This window comes from Mobula birostris, chromosome 2 (assembly GCF_030028105.1).
Source record: "Mobula birostris isolate sMobBir1 chromosome 2, sMobBir1.hap1, whole genome shotgun sequence".
Classification (NCBI taxonomy): domain Eukaryota; kingdom Metazoa; phylum Chordata; class Chondrichthyes; order Myliobatiformes; family Myliobatidae; genus Mobula; species Mobula birostris.
This window is the reverse complement of record NC_092371.1, coordinates 179,303,199-179,316,172: the sequence shown is the minus strand read 5'-3', so window position 1 is coordinate 179,316,172 and position 12,974 is coordinate 179,303,199.

Sequence of the window (12,974 nt, the reverse complement as noted above, 5' to 3'; positions counted from 1 at the left end):
ACACCTTGTACTGAAAGGACTGGCAGGTAGATAGAGGAGGAGGGGTTTCTTTCTTAGAGTGAGGTGATATAGGAGCGGAAGATGAAGAATCCTTGTGGGTAAAGTAAAGAAACTGATCGGAGTTATTCAGACTTTGAACAGCAGACAGGATGTGGGATATAAGCTACAATGGGAGATAGAAAAGGCTAGTAAAATGGCAATGTTATGATAGTCATGGCAGGGTTAGATTGGGAAAATCAGGTTGGTACTGGATCCCAAGCGAGCGAATTTGTAGAATGCATACAAGATGGTGTTTTAGAGAAAACTGTAGTTGAGCCCACTAGGGGAAAGGCATTTCTGAATTTTGGGTGTTGTGTAATGACCCAGATTTGATTAGGGAACTAAAAATAAAAGAAGCCTTAAGAGGCAGTGATCATAATATGATAGAATTCACCCTGCAGTTTGAGAGGGAGATGATCAGTATTACAGTGAAGTAGAAGGAATTGCAGAGGCTTGCTAGAGGAGCTGGACAAAGTTAATTAGAAGGGGACACTAGTAGGGATGATGGCAGAACAGCAATGGCTGGAGTTTCTGGGGGCAATTCAGAAGGTGCAGGATAGATATTGTACATCCCAAAGATGAAGTATTCTAAAGGGATGATGAGGCAACCATGGCTGACAAGGGAAATCAAAGACAGCATAAAAGGAAAAGAGAGGGCATGCAATAAAACAAAAATTAATGGGAAGTTAGCAAATTCTGCTAGTTAAAAAACTAGCAGAAGGCAATTAAAAAGTCATAAAGAGAGAAAAGATGAAATATGGAAGTAAGCTAGACAATAATATAAAAGAAGACACCAAAAGTTTTTCAGATCTATCAAAAGTAATAATGCCAGAAATTTGAGAATATCAGGGGACTGAAGTAAGTGTAGTTACTATTACTAAGAGGAAGGTGATTGGGAAGCTGAAAGTTCTGAAGGTAGATAAGTCACCTTGAGCAGATGGACCACACCACACAGTACTGAAAGAAATACAGTAGCTGAAGAAATTGTGGAGGCATTAGAAATTATTTTTCAAGAATCTGGAGGACTGAAAAATTGCAGATGACACTCTACTCTTTAAGAAGAGACGGAGGAAGAAGAAAGGAACTTAGTGGTCAGTTAGCCTGGTGTCAGTGGTTAGGAAGATGTTGGAGTCTATTATTAAAGATGCTGCTTCAGGGTACTTTGAAGAATATGGTAAAGTTGGCCAAAGTCAGTCAGCAAGGTTTCCTTAATGAGAAATTTTGCCTGACAAATCTATTGGAATTATTTAAGGAAATAATGGGCAGGATAGGCAAAGAGGAGTCAGGTTGTTGATTATTTGGATTTTCAGAAGGACTTTGATGAGATAGATAGATACTTTATTGATCCCAAAGGAAATTACAGTGTCACAGTAGCATTGCAAGTGCAGTGATATATAAATATTAGAAGAGAAGTAAGAAAGAGTTAAAAAATAAGTTACTTCAAACAGTCTAACAGGAGGAGGTCATCACTTCCCCAGCTATAAGTTGACTCATTATAGAGCCTAATGGCTGAGGATAAGAGTGACCTCATATAGCACTCTTGGGAGCACCACAGTTGTCTTAATCTATTACTAAAAGTGTTCCTCTGTTCAGCTAAGGTGGCATGCAGAGGATGAGAAACATTGTCCAGAATTGCCAGGATTTTCCGTAGGGTCCTTTGTTCTACCACAGCCCCCAGTGCGTCCAGTCTGACTCCTATAACAGAGCCAGCCTTTCTAATCAGTTTATTGAGCCTGTTGGCATCATCCGTGTTGATGCCATTGCCCCAGCACACCACCACATAAAAGATTGCACTGGCAACAACGGATTGACAGAACCTGTGAAGGAGAGGCCTGTGTACTCCAAAGGACCTCAGTCTCCTCAGGAAGTAGAGGCAACTTGGGCTCTTCTTGTACACAGCCTCTTTGTCGGTGGTCTTTTCAAGTCTGTCATCCAGTTGCGTCCCCAGGTACTGCACATGAGACTGCTTTACAAGATAAATAACTCTGATATTACAGGAAAGGTACTAGCATGGATAGAAGATTGGCTGACTGGCAGGAGGAAAATAATAGGAATAAAGGGGCTTTTTCTGGTTGGCTGTCAGTGATTTATGTTCCTCTGCAGGGATCAGTAATGGGGCTGCTTCTTTACAGGTTATATGTCAAAGATTTGGGTGATGGAATTGATGGCTCTGTGGCAAAGTTTGCGAATGATACAAAGGTAGGTGGAGGGTCAGGTAATGTTGAGGAAGTGCAGACTGTAGAAGTATTTGAACAGATTAGGAGAATGAGCAAATATGTGGCAGATGGAATATAGTGTCATGAAGTGTATGTTCATGCACTTTCTTAGTGTGACAAGAATACACAAAGATGTTAGCTGTCCAGTGGGATCAGCAGTTGGTCTGCCACCTGTCTTCAGGAGAGAGAGAGAGATAAGGAAGACAATGGAGCAGCATTTGGAGATGTGTAATGAAGGGACGGGAGAGAGAGCTGTCTAGAGCGGCTCCCCCTTTGAACCCTGAACTGTTTGAAGTGATGGACAGGCGATACCCCAGCAGGGGGATAAAAAGGGACAGGTTCGCTAAGGCAGGACACACACGACACCCAAGGTAACGAGACCCTGGAAGCGGTGCGCCTCTCACAAGTCGGTGGGAAGTACCGGGCCATAAACGCACAGGGTGGAAAGGTACGATCGGCGGGAACCTGGTGTGTGTCCACCCTTGCCTGGGTGCCAGGTTCAGCACAGGGAAATGGTCGTGTCTGGAAACGGAGGGGTCACGGTCGGTGACCTCAGATGACATCACAAAGGGCTCGCACGAAAGCTGACTGCGAAGGTCTGTATGGAAGCTGTGTTGAATATTCATTCATTTTGCTCTCTCTCCTCCCCCCCCCCCCCCACTGTCCATCGCCACAGCAACGATTACTGTGAACTGAACTAAATTGAACTGAACTTTCTGTCACTTTGAAACTGGTCATTTGCCCCTAGACAACGATAGAGCTTGATTGATCCTGTTATCTTAATTCTGTGTACACGTGTGTTTATCATTGCTGAACTGTTGCATTTATTATCCTTTTGATTAGAGTACTGTGTTGCTTGTTTCTTTAATAAAACTTTCCTAGTTCTAGTAATCCAGACTCCAACTGAGTGATCCATTTCTGCTGGTTTGGCAACCCAGTTACGGGGTACGTAACATAAGTGGGGTTCTCGTCCGCGATTTTGAACGCTAAATTTGGGATGGAGTAAATTGATTGGGTTAAAATTCCCGAAAGAAAGAAAAGACAAACAGCAGCAATGGAGGCTGAGGAATTTATAAAGGCGCTGGCCTTGGAGGCACTAGAGGATGCCAGGAAATCGGAATTGGTAGCTGTGGCCAAACGGTTGAATCTTGCTCAGGGGAAGTCGACAATGAGCAGAGAGGAGATACACAGAGCTATCGTAGAGCACTTTGTATCTAAAGGTGTGTTTCCCCAAGGCGAGCTGGGGGTGGTGTCTATTGAAAAACCTGCTGGAGACGCGGTACAGGTGCAACTTGAAAAACTGAGACTCGAGCACGAGTTCCGGGTATGGCAGTTAGAACACGAAGAGAAGCAGTTAGAAAGGCAGGAGAGAGAGTTAGAAAGGCGGGAGAAAGAGAGAGAGTTGGAAAGGCAAGAGAGAGAGAGGGAGAGACAGTTGGAGAGAGAAGAGAAAGAGAGGCAATGGGAGGGAGAAGAGAGAGAGAGGCAGAGGGAAAGGGAATTCGAGCTGGAGAAGAGCAGGGGCTCGTGCCGAACCAAGGTGGAGGGTTCCGGGCGACCCAGGAGGTTAGGCTGGTTCCCCCATTTGACAATACCGACGTGGATCGGTACTTTCTCCATTTCGAAAAAGTGGCTATAAGTCAGGACTGGCCAAGGGATAAGTGGGTTGTTTTTCTTCAGAGTGTGCTGAAAGGGAAAGCCCAACAAGCTTACTCAGCTTTGTCCGCGGAAGATGCCCAGAGGTATGAGGTGGTGAAAGAGGCCATCCTCCGGATTTATGAGTTGGTCCCGGAGGCATACCGGCAGAGGTTCCAGAATGCCAGGAAGCAGTGGGACCGCACGTATTTAGAGTTTGCCCGTGAGATGCAGACATATTGTGAGTGTTGGTGCACCTCGAAGGGGGTAGATGGGGATTATGACAGACTGCTACAGCTGATCCTGATTGAGCAGCTTAAAGGTTGTGTCCCTGAGGGTATGAGACCCTACCTAGATGAGAAAGAGGCAGCCACATTAGCCGCAACTGCTAAGTTAGCAAATGAGTATGTGTTGACGCATAAAATGAAGTTCGCCCTGAGTAAAGGCTACCAGAAGGGTAGTCAGGACGGCGGGGAGAGTCCGCCAGAAAAGTCAGAAAGTAAGCCGGGGACTAGTGAGAAGGATAAGGTAGACCGGGAGCAGTCTGGTAGGAAGTCTCCTGGGATCGTCTGCTATAATTGCGGGAAAGTTGGACACTTTGCATCCAGGTGCTTCGCCCAAAAGAAGGAGACGGGAAAAGGAAAAACGGCAATTTTGACTGGCTGTATCGAGCTGGTACACGAACCGCTAGGGAAGGACAGGTCTGCCAAAGTTCAGGAAGGGCGCAAGAAGTTTATCTCGTCCGGATTGGTGTCAGTGAAGGAGGGGTTAAAACCAGTTCCAGTGTGGATCTGGAGAGACACGGGAGCGTGTCAGTCACTAATACTGAAGAGTGTATTAGAGTTTAGCTCAGAGACCCAGACTGGGGAGGTAAAGGTCAAAGGTGTTGGGGAAGGGACAGAGTCAGTCCCTTTGCACCAGATACACTTACAAAGCAACCTGGTCTCTGGACTAGTCACGATCGGTGTGAGGTCCGAATTACCGATGAAAGGCGTGGAAGTCTTGCTCAGTAATGACATTGCCGGGGGAATCGTGTTCCCAGTCGTGAGATTGATAGGTCATCCTGCCAGCATTGAGGCCCCGCCCATGGACTCACAGGTTCATCATGGGGCTGCGGTGGTAAATTTAGCTGAGACGTTTCTGCCAACTTTGTACGAGACAGGGGTAGAAAATGAAAAGAAGGAGTGTAGGGAGACAAGAGGTAGTAAGGGAGCTGAGACAGACTTAGCATTAGCCAGGAAGGAATTTGCGCAGGTGCAGGAGCGAGACGAGGGGCTGATGGTTTTGGCAGAGACAGCTCTCTCTGACACAGACTTAACAAGGGAACTAGTAGGCTATTGTGTGGGGGAGGAAGTGCTAAGGAAGAAAGGGAAATCAAGTACAGTACCTGCAGATGGGGAATGGGGGGTGGTGCAAAAGAGTTATGAGGATGAGATTTTTAACCTGGCCCACAAGGTACCCCCGGTGGACATTTTGTGGTGCTGGAGGAAACAGTTGGTGGAATCATGAAAGAGGTTTACCGGCTGCCCAGGGGGGAGGATGTTATTGATTATGGCCGATGCGAACTGAGACGGTCACAGGCTTTTGATATGCTAACAAACCTAGTCGGCATTAGCACGGAAATCAATGAAGCTAGGGTCCCCCTGATAAGAGAAAAAAACCATTTTGAAAAGATGAGTATGGTATCGACCAGATGGGAGAAGGCTATTGTTTTGGCCAGGTCTGCTGATAAGGTCTCTCCCTTAATCCCCGAACAAAGCGACTCTTTAGGAGAAGTAATTAAACGACTCGCACCCACGTGTTTGATTGTCCCGAGGCGATGCAAAGAACTGGGACATTGGGTGGTGTCTGTTACAATATAAGCAACACCCATATAGAATGAGTAATTCAGTGACTAAAGGGCTGACGAACACAGAGGTGTGTATTGGCAATGTAATACGGCTGTCTGAAGCCAGCTTGATAGTGAACCTTGAAAAATATGAGTTCGGCCACGCGAAGGTCACTTACCTGGGAATTGTGGTGACACAGGGGCAGCTGGCAGCGATGCAAGCTACAGTGCAGGCTATCTCTGACATCCCAACCCCGACAGACAAGAGGGCCCTCAGAAGGCTCTTGGAGATGGTGGGGTACTGTAGGAAGTTTTGCAATAACTCTGCGGTCACTACCCCTCCCCCTCCTACTAAGCCCTTGCGAGAGAAAACTAAGTCGGAGTGGGACGACCCTTGTTATTGTGGTCTGGGACAAAACCAAATGAGAGGTTACATTGATCGCAATTCATCAGTGTTTTTGGCCACTATGAAGTTTGCTAAGTTGGAGCCTGGTCTAAGGGATTATTAATAACACATATAAAAAGAACAGAAAATGTGATGGCTGACTGTCTGTCAGGTGTTGACAACTTCAAACTCGCTGTATTGGCCAAATAGCTGATAAAGATGTATATTTGTGTGTGTACCAAATAATGTATTCATGTTTGTAATTTTTACCCCGCGGTAAAAATCCTTAAAGGGGGGAAGTGTGACAAGAATACACAAAGATGTTAGCTGTCCAGTGGGATCAGCAGTTGGTTTGCCACCTGTCTTCAGGAGAGAGAGAGAGATAAGGAAGACAATGGAGCAGCATTTGGAGATGTGTAATGAAGGGACGGGAGAGAGAGCTGTCTAGAGCGGCTCCCCCTTTGAACCCTGAACTGTTTGAAGTGATGGACAGGCGATACCCCAGCAGGGGGATAAAAAGGGACTGGTTCGCTAAGGCAGGACACACACGACACCTGAGGTAACGAGACCCTGGAAGCGGTGCGTCTCTCACAAGTCGGTGGGAAGTACCGGGCCATAAACGCACAGGGTGGAAAGGTACGATCGGCGGGAACCTGGTGTGTGTCCACCCTTGCCTGGGTGCCAAGGGGGGGGGAGGAATTTCTTTAGCTAGAGGGTAGTGAATCTGTAGAATTCACTGCCACGGGTGGCAGGCCAAGCCATTGGGTGTATTTAAGGTGGAAGTATCAAATGTTACGGGTAGATGGCAGGAGAATGAGGTTGAGAGAAGGTCCACAGAAGGTTCATGTGAATGACTCTGGGAATGAAATGTTAACGTATGAGACTCTGGGAATGAAATGTTAACGTATGAGGCTCTGGGAATGAAATGTTAATGTATGAGGCTCTGGGAATGAAATGTTAACGTATGAGACTCTGGGAATGGAATGTTAACGTATGAGGCTCTGGGTCTGTGCTCCCTGGAGGAAGGATCTTACTGAAACCCCTGAAAGGACTAGATAGAGTGGATGTGTAGAGGATGCTTCCTATAGTGGGTGAGTCTAGGACCAGAGGGCACAGCCTCAGAAAAGAGGGACTTCCATTTGGGACAGAGATGAGGAGGAATTTCTTTTGTCTGGGGGTGTTCATTGTCACAATTGGTGTGGAGGCCAAGTTATTGAGTATATTTAAAGTGAAAGTTGAGAGGTTCTTAACTTATCAGAGTGTTAAAGGTTTCATGGAGAAGGCAGGAGAATGAGGATGAGATGGATAATAAATCAGCCATTATGGAACGGTGGATGAGACTTGATGGGCCTAATTCTGCTCCTTTGTCTTATGGAAAGATGGATTAGTAGGTTTGCAGACAACACAAATGTTGGTGGAGTTTTGGATAGTGTGGAGGGTTGTTGTAGATTGCAATGGGGCATTGACAAGATACAAAGCTGGGCTGTGAAGTGGCAGGTGGAGTTTATCATGTTGTTAAGGCGTAAGATGTTTTGGCATTCATTAGTTGGGAAATTGAGTTCAAGAGCTGTGAGATAATGTTGCAGTTCCATAAAATCTTGGTTATACCACAGTTGGAACATTGGGTAGAGTTCTGGTCACCTCATTATAGGAAGGAATTGGAAGCTTTAGAGAGGGTGTAGAGGAGATTTACTAGGATGCTGCCTGGCAAAAGGACATGTCTTATAAAGTAGGTTGAGTGAGCTAGCTTTTCTCTTTGGAACAAAGGAGGATAACAGGTTACTTGATAGAGATGTACAAGAAGATCAGAGGAATAGACAGAGTGATTAGCCAGATAATTTTACCCAGGGCCGAAGTGGCTAATACAAATGCATATATTTTTAAGTTGATTGGTGGAAAGTGTAGGGGCATGTCAGAAGTAGGTTCTTTACACAGAGATTTGTGGGTGCATGGAATGCCCTGCTAGGGTCGTGGTAGAGACAAATACAGTTGGGGCATTCAGGAAACTTTTAGATAGGCACATGGTCATGTAAGAGTGAAGGGTTAGATTATCTTAGAGTAGGCAGAGTACCATGAGCTAAAGAGTTTGCACTGTGCTGTCATTTTCTGTGATTTACAGATGTGTGTGAACAAAACATTACAGCACAGTACAGTCCATTTGACCCTCTATGAGACAGAAAAGTTTTCTCAACCTATCAGTGTAAGTCATGCTGACTAATCCAAGCAGCATCCTGGTAAATCTCTTCTGTACTCAATATAAAGCTTCTACATCCTTCCTACAATGAGGCAAGCAGAACTGAACAAAATATTCCAAGTGTGGTCAAATGGGGATTTATCACAAAATTACTGGCTAATGAAGGCCAGCACATCATATGACTTCTTCAAAATCCAATTAGCTTGCAGGACAACTTTGAGGAATTTATGGACGTGGACTTCACTTCTCAGACCAGCTCTGCTTCCTGTTAATGTCCTACTGTAAACTATGGCAATCTTCTACACTATCCACAACTACACCAACCTTTATGTCATCTGCAAACTTACTAACCCACCCTTCCACATTCTTATTCAAGGCTCTTATAAAGATCACAAAGTGCAGTGGCCCCAGAATAGATGTCTGCAGAACATCACTGGTCATTGACTTCCAGGTAGAATACGCTCCATCTACAACCATTCTCTGCCTTTCACGGGCAAGCCAATCCCATGCCTCTGAATTTCTGAATGAGCATATCATGGCAAATATTATCTGTCACCTTACTAAAATATAGAATATATACATATCAGTGGTAGCGCACATCCATAGCTCTATCTCAATCGGTGTGCTTTGTCACATGAAGAATTTTATCAAGCTTATGAGACATGATCTGTCTCTCAGAAAGCCATGCTGCCTATCCCTAATCAGACTTACTTCTCCAAATACATGTAAATACTGTCTCTAAGAATCTTCTCTAATATTTTGCCCACTGCTGAAGTAAGATCTACTGGTCTATAATTCCCAGGTTTATCCCTACTCCACCAGCGGAATAACATTTGCCACCACTCCCACCCCCCAGTCAATTGTACAGCAATCTCTTCCCTCACTGCTTGTGCTAACCTCTGGTTATACTCCATTCAGTCCCAGAGACTTATTTGGCTTAATATTTTTCGAAGTTTCCAGCACATGCTTTTTTTCAAACATGAAACATATTAGCCTATTTTGTGTTGTCCTTACAAATATGAAGATCACTCTTACTTTGAATACTGAATAAAATCATTAATTAAGAGCCTCTCATATCTTCTCTGACTCCAGGCGTGTTTTCTTTTCTATCCCTGATTGATCCTACTCTCACCCTAGTTTTCTTCCTGTTCATCTCATGCATGTCAAACACCTTGGTATTTTCTTAATCCTATTCAATGTGGCCTTTTCTTGCCCCCTTCTGGCTCTCCTGTCCATTCTTCAGACATTTCCTGGATACCTGTCTAATCCTTGCTTTATAAACCCGAAGTAAGCTTCCTTCTTCCCCTTGACTAGATGTTCCATATTTCTTGTCATCCTTTCCCTGCTTCAATGGGACAAACTTATGCAGGGCCTCATGCAAGTGCTCCTTAATTTGTACCCAGTTTATACTCCCAAATTCCTACCTAATACCATCATAATTCCCCCTCCCTCAATTAAATAATTGCCCCCATTCCTCTCCAAGGCTATGGTAAATGTTAGGAAATTGTGGTCACTTACTCTGAAATGCTCACCCACTGAGAGATCTGACATCTCACCTGGTTCACTACCCCAGTACTAGTCCCAGTATGGCTTCCTCTTTAGCTGGCCTGTCTATATTTTGTGTCAGTAATTCTTCCTAGACACACCAAACAAATTCTACCCCAACTGAACCTTTGCACTAAAGAGGTGCCAATCAGTGTTTGGGAAGTTCAGTCATTGCCACTCCAGCATACTGGTTAGTGTAATGAAGCAGTGAAGTTCGGACATCCTCAGTAAGGAGTTTGTATATTCTTCCCCATGAATGTGTGGGTTTCCTCTGGGTGCTACAGTTTCCTCCCAAATTCCGAAGGTGTACCAGTTAGTAGGCAAATTGGTTATTGTAAATTGTCCTCTGATCAGGCGAGGGTTAAATAGCTGGGCTGCTGGGCAGTACAACTTATCGGGTTGGAAAGGTCTATTTTGCACTGTATCTCTAAATAAACCCATGACACCACCTGTATTCTTTCCAACTCTGCCTCTCGATCCGTTCCTCAGTGTTTCCGTTACCATTGTGAGTCCTAGCGAATACTTCTAATAGAGTCATTGCTGAATTTCTATTTCTGATTTCCACCTAAACTGACTCAGCAGACAATTCCTCAATGACAACTTCCCTTTCTGCAGCTGATACTATCCCCAATTAGTAATCCCAGTCTCCCATTGATTGTATCTCCCTCCCTAAGCCCTTTGAAACATCCAAACCCCAGAACATCCAACACGCATTCATGCCTTATGACAGACAAGTCTCTGTAATGGCCACAACTTCATAGTTCCACGTATTGACTCTTGTTCTAAGTTCATCATCCTTGTTCCTGATATTTCTTACATCAAAATACACATTTCAACAGACCACACTGACTGCATATTTTCCTCATCGCTACCCATCCTTCCTTATGCTCTCTACAGTCCTTATAGTTTTATATTCTTACTCAGCTCCCTTTATTCTCTTTTCAAGACCTTATCCCTTTTCATACCTAACCATAACCTATGAGAGGATCTCTTCTCTTTCTCACTCATACAAGATTTCCATATCTTATATCTGTTGTTCCTTATCTAGTGATATCTATTATAAACCCACAGACTCTCACGGCTACTTGGACTATACCTTGTCCCATCCTGTTACTTGTTAAAAATGCCAACCCAATCTCTCAATTCCTCTGTCTCCACTGCATCTGCTCTCAGGATGATTCTTTTCATTCTAGAACGAAGAAGATGTCCACCTTTTTCAATGAAAGGGGCTCCCCTTCCTCCAGCATCAACACTGTCCTCAACTGCATCTCTTCCGTTTCACACGTGTCTGCTCTTACCCCATCCTCCTGCCACCCTACCGAGGACAGAGATCCTTTAATCCTCACCTACCACTCTACCAGCCTTCATGTCCAGCACATAATCCTCCAAAACATCCGCCCCCTCCTATGGGATCCCACCACCAAGCACATCTTTCCATCCCCATCCCCACTGATCTCCCTCCTGGCATTTATCCTCGTTCAAGTGCTACACCTGCCCCTACACCTCCTCCTTCACTGCCATTTAGGGCCCTACACAGTTCTTCCAGGTGAGGTGACACTTCACCTTTGAGTCTGTTGGGGTCATATACTGTGTTGGGTGCTCCCGGTGTGGCCCCCTGTACATCGATGAGACCAGGCATAGATTGGAAGACCGTTTTGTGAGCACCTATGCTTCATCCACCAGAAAAAGCGGGATCTCCCAGTGACCACTCATTTTAATTCCACTTCCCACTCGTATTCTGATATTTCCATCCATAGTCACCTCTTCTGTCGTGATGAGGCCACACTTAGGTTGGAGGAACAACACCTAATATTCTGTTTGGGTAGCCTCCAACCTGATGGCACGAACACCGAATTCTCAATTTTCCAGTAATGCCCCCCACCCCCCTTCACCATTTCCCATTTCCTTTTCCCTCTCTCACCACATCTCCATGCTCACCATTGCCTCTCTTTGATGCCACGCCCCCCCCCCCCACCTCTTTTCTTTCTTCCATGGCCCTCTGTCTCTTTCACCAATCAACTTCCTCGGTCTTCTTCTTCCTTCTCCCTCCAGGTTTCACCCATCACCTTGTGCTTCTCTTTCCCCTGCCCCCACCTTTCAAATCCACTCCTCAACGTTTTTTCTGCAGTCTTGCCAAAGGGTTTCAGCCCAAAATGTCTACTGTAGTCTTTTCCTATATGCTGCCTGCTGAGTTCCTCCGGCATTTTGTGTGTGTTACAATCTATTGAATTTTCTCATCTCTAAATCTTTGAAGATATTCATAAGCCTCATGTTGCTGTACACTAAATCTTTCTGTTAGATACTTTGTAAACAGAACACTATGAAACTGTAATGGATTATGTCCGAAAGACAGAAAGCTATCTGTTTATGTTTCAAGTTCAAACTTAAGAAATAAAAAACACCTTCAAAGTATTCTAACTTTTTTTAAATAAGTACCTGCATCAATTAATGTCTGGGAGATAATGAGCACTTACAGTTTTAAGATTGGTCCTCCAGATTGCCATCCTAATCTAAAGCTAAATTAAAAGTTAACAATCAATCTTCAAGTATTGAGCTGCAAAATTGTCTCGTTGCTCTTGAACTCTGTCACCTGACTAATGAAGGCCAACACACCGTATGTCTTCTTAACCACCCTATTAACTCTTGAATGGACCTCTATAATGATAAAGATGAACTCGTGACCCCACATTGTACCTCTTCATGGTCCCTGCACCCTATTGTCTGCCTGTCCTGGACTTTCTCTGTAAATGTATCTCTTGACCTACTGTATCTTTTGCATTATGTTATTGCTTTTATACTGTATAACCTCAATGTACTTATTATGTTTTGAAATTCCAAATACAAGAAAATCATCAGATGCTGGAAATCCGAAGCAACGTGCACAAAATGCTGGGGAAGCTCAGCAGACCAGGGAGCATCTATGGAAAAGAGTAAACAGTAGAAGTTGAAGGTCATTGCAACTTTCACTCCTCTCTCCACGGCACTGGAGCTATTTGCTGTCCATTGTTGGGTCAGTTTAAACACTGACTGAGGTAGACTGCAAAGACATGGTGTCGGGATCTGAGGCGAGAGCCAATTTCACTCGTTCTCCATGATGGTCATCTCCATGGCGCTGATGAAGATTGCCCTGGC